The following is a 5122-nucleotide window of genomic DNA, read 5'->3' as shown; positions in this document are numbered from 1 at the left end:
TAGTCACAATTTAAGTTATTTTTACTAAATTCTTTGCTATATTTAAAATTAATTGAAAGAAACACAGAGCATCTCAAAATAAATACAGTAACGAAAGGGTTAGAGTGGAGGGAAGTTGTGGAAGAGGGAGACCCAGGAAGACATGGGATGAAATATTGAAGTTTGATCTCAAAATGTTGAGCTTATGTTGAGATGACGGAGGACCTAGATACGTGGCGTATGGCTTTATTCAAGAAGACCTGCCGACTACAACAAAATAAATATCCGAAAATAAAGGTACCATGTAAAAAGTACTGGTGCTGGTACCATGTAAAAGGTATTGGCATTAATACCACATAAAAAGCACTGGTGTTGGTGCCATGTAAAAAGCACCCAGTACACTCTGTAAAGTGGTTGGCATTAGGAAGGGCATCCAGCTGTAGCAAACCATGCCAAACAGACTATGGAACCTGGTGCAGTCCCTGACCTTACCAGATCCTGTCCAACCTGTGCCAGCATGGGAAGCGGATGTTAAATGATGATGATGATGATGATGGTGATGATGAGTTCCTTTAATAGACCTCACATTGTTATCAGCATTTGGATCAGGTCTCCAGTATGAAGATGTCTCTCCCCCCCTACCAGTTTTGAAGACTTTGTAAAGGGTGATGGGCACTGCCTTTATCTCTTGTACAAAAAGATTATCCAGAAATAAATCAACTGCATTGCTATCAAAAAAGGAAAGGAAAACACATTTCTGAAGCCCCACATTTCAGAAAACTATCAGTTATATAAACGAAAGAAGTACGGCTGTGCATTGGAACTGAACCTGTAATGCGATTCTCTTTTTATTATTATTTTATTGATTTATTTATTGTGTTGCAGGGCAAAAACAGTTCTTAGTCTGATTCTTCAATTTAGACATGTAGAGTCTTCCGTAAGAACATTTTCCTTTTTTTTTTTTGGTGTTTGTGTTTGCGCTATTGTAGTTATAATATGTGACGTAGATTTGACGTTGATATTGGCCGGTACTTTTAACTTCTGAGGTCATGACATTGCCCGGTTGTTTGCTCCGACACCTCAAAGTCATTCTTATGTCTAACCTATTTCACTGATCGGGCGAATTATTTAAAGAAATGTTACACTTAGTATAAAACACAAGGATATCGTTTGTGCGACCATTATCATCTTCAGAGTAATGAAAATATATTTAATATCAAAATGTTATATCTGGCCGTGTATAGTAGTATCATTGATTTTTTTTTCTCTTACGTAAGACAGGTGTCTGATTCTTAAGTGATGAGGAAATTAAGATTGTGTTGTGATGTTCACACCTTTCTGAAGGATTTTAGAAATGCTTGAAATGAAATGAATTTTATTTCATTTGAGAATCGGAACCGTATCGCTTTCAACAATATATTGAAATATTTGGTGACTTGAATGAAAGCTCGTGTAGTTTTAAGAGTCGGGAGAAATGGGTAGTTGTGTTCACACTTTTCCTCGAGTATATTAGAGGAGTAAGAAAACTACAATTACCTTCAGCCGGAATTGAAACCGGATTTTCTTTTACGTATTTGATCATCGTATACCAGAACATATGATCCGCTTTATCATTTTAATTCCTTCGTTATATTTTAATATTTGGAATATATGTTGGTATTTAAAAACTGTTTCATTTTTGCGGAAATTGAGTTAATGTGATACATTTGTGAGTTCGAAATATGGTTGTGGGTATATTTAGAGTTCACATTTATATAAGACTGTCATACTATTTCAAGCCACGACCTTGTCTATTCCCCTATTATTTCCCCTCCACCAAAATCATTGTGCTTAGTCACACTATAATAATAATTATTATTAACAATAATAATAATCGATGTGATTATAATTGCAGCCGACTGTATATATTTTTATACAGACGTTCAAATTATTATCACCACGAAAATGTTAATTTTTAATTTTGTCATTTTATACATTCTGTCAATCTATATTAAAGCGACCTGTCCCCATATCAACTTCGATTTAGCAGACCTGTGACCAAACCCAGTTTTTTCGGCGAATAGTTTGCTTAGGCCCTCATTGTCCCGTGTGTCCTATCTTACGTCGCAAGGGTATTGTTTGGGAGCTATTTCTAGCAGGTCTATTGTCTGCAGTGTCTTCCACGTTGCCCCCCATCAAGCTGTCTTTTATTGCGTAAAGCAGCAGCATGCTAGATGTATTACAACTAAAATACGCACGTAGTATACAGGTATTTTTGTCTTCTGTTAGTTGTAGCATGCACAGATATCACAACCAGTAGGGTTTTTTTTTTAGATGAAAAAGATATTTTCAGCTTTATGTAGAACAAACATTTCCTCATGTTACACATGTAAACCCGCAGAGACGATTATATATATATATATATATATATATATATATATATTGTTTTTGTATTTGGTTTGCAAGATTCTTTATGTAAATTCGTGTGTTGAAGCATATTTTATTGTCTGGTGAGAGTCATTCGCTTTTAGTGTCTTATTTAAAACACCGGTTCGATTTGAGAAAAAAATCAGTAAATGAGTGGAAATCGAACCGGTGACTGTGTTAGATAATAAGGCGCTAAAACAGAATGACTCTCCCTAGATACAATATATATATATATATATATATATATATATACACTTTTATTTTTTACTTGTTTCAGAGATTGTACTACGGCCATGCTGTAGCACTGCCTTTATGGATTTTAGTTGAATGAATCAACCTCAGTACTTATTCTGTTGGTCTTCTTTGCCGGACCACTAAGATGCGTAATCAAACCAACACCGGCTGTTAAGCGGTAGGGAGGAGAGATGTTGTCAAACACAAAATCACAAGACATATACATAAACACAGAAATAATATATATACACGCACATATACACACCCACGATAAGCTTCCGTTTGCACACAGTTTCCGTTTGGCAAATTCTCTCTCAAAGAATCGGCCGGCCAAGAACTCTGGTGGAAAACACTTACCAGGGGCGACTGCTTTGCAGTGAAACTGAACATGAAACCACATAGTTGCGAACTTCTTAACCACACAGTCTTACAAATACACACACACACACACGCACGCGTGTGTGTATTTTAAAATAATAATAATGAAATTATTGTGTACAGTGCTCAGGTGTACTACAACTCATTAAAGGTGTATGTACGGTACATAGAATTATGTACAAAAATCAGGAAAGTGAACTGTACTAGTCATGATAGACGTGTGTGCATGCGTATGGAGGAGGGTAGAATATCAGGTGTAGTGTTGACGAATTTCAGGAAGCATGGAGATTTTAAAGGATTGATTTTACATATATAAAATGGTATCCTGACATTTTCACTGTTGAAAATCCCAATGTACTACGTTTACAGACCCCAAGTCCCATATAAGATCAGTGGTCCTCAATCAGGGCCAACATGATCCTTGCGAGTCCGTGTTGTTAAAATTTACGTGTAATAATTTCATTATGCTTCTGCAAAACTCAAAATATTTTAACAATTCTTTTTAAACAGTTAAAGGATTTTTTAAACATGGAATGGTTATGAGGGCCCAGTTGAGCAGAATCTGAATGAAAGGGTTCCGTGGGCAAATAATGGTTGAGAACCACCAATATTGATGAAGCATGTCATTATCATCGTTTAACGTCCATTTTCCATGCTGGCATGGGTTGGATGGTTTGACTGGGGATTGGCAAGCCAGAAGGCTGCACCAGGCTCCAATCTGATCTGGCAATGTTTTTACAGCTGGATGCCCTTCCTAAAGCCAACCACTCCGAGAGTGTAGTGGGTGCTTTTTATGTGCCACCAGCACAGGAGCCAGTCAGGTGGTCCTGGCATCGGCCACGTTCAAATGATGCTTTTTATGTACCACCGGCACAGGGAGCCAGTCTGGTGGCACTGGCATCAGCCATGTTCGGATGGTGCTTTTTACATGCCACCGGCACAGGGAGCCAGTCTGGTGGCACTGACAACGACCCACACATGAAGGGTGCTTATTGTGTACCACACGTGTCTGTGCGATTAAAAAGCTTGCTTTGCAACCGCGTATTTTGGGGTTCACTCCCACTGCACAGCACTTTGGGTAAGTGTCTGTGACTGTAGCCCTGGGTGACCAATGACTTGTGAGTGAATTTGGCAGATGGTGTGGAAGTATGTTGTGCAGGATTTTGGGTTTGTGTTTGTTTCCCTTTTCCTCCATTTGACAATGGTGTTGGGTTGTTTATGTCCCTGTAACTTAGCAGTTCACCAAGAAACTGACAGAGTAAGTATCAGACTTAAAAAGAAGTGCTGGAGTTGATTTGTTTGACTAAAGCTTCAAACATGAAATAAAGATTCCCAACTGAGATAAATGCAGGCCCTACTCAGTAGCATAGCTGGGTGTTTGGGGGTCTGCCATGGGCAACTTTTTTTTATGGGGGTCAGCACTTTTGGCACTGTTGTATAAGCCTGTATTAGCTGTATTATAGGTGGCAATGGGAATGATGATCAGGCCTATGTTGATTGTGCTGTAATACTGACTGCAGTAGCAACAACAACAACAACAAGGGTATTTTTTAAATTTGTATTCTTTTATAAGATGGAGATAATGAATCCATATCTACATACAATAAACATTTTATATTATAGACATCATCGTCGTCGTCGTTAACATATGCTTTCCATTCTGGTTTGACTGAGGGCTGGCAAGCCAGAAGGCAGCACCAGGCTCCATTCTAATCTGGCAATGTTTCTACAGATGGATGCCCTTCCTAACGCCAACCACTCCGAGAGTGTAATGGGTGCTCATGATGTGCCACCGGCATGGGAGCCAGTCAGGCGGCACTGGCATCGACCACACTCGAATGGTGCTTTTTATGTGCCACCAGCATGGGACCAGTCAGCCAGTACTAGCATTGACCACGCTTGAATGATGCTTTTTATGTGCCACTGGCACGGGAGCTGGTCAGGCAGCACTGGCAATGACCACGCTTGAATGGTGCTTTTTACATGTCACTGGCACAGGACCAGTCAAGCAGCACTGGCAACAACCACGCTCGAATGGTGCTTTTTATGTGACACCGGCACAGAAACCTGTCAAGCGGCACTGGCAATGACCGCACTCAACTGGTACTTTTTATGTGCCACCAGC

Source organism: Octopus bimaculoides, chromosome 7, assembly GCF_001194135.2.
Source record: "Octopus bimaculoides isolate UCB-OBI-ISO-001 chromosome 7, ASM119413v2, whole genome shotgun sequence".
In the NCBI taxonomy this organism is placed as follows: Eukaryota; Metazoa; Mollusca; class Cephalopoda; order Octopoda; family Octopodidae; genus Octopus; species Octopus bimaculoides.
Note: the sequence above shows the minus strand (reverse complement) of the source record.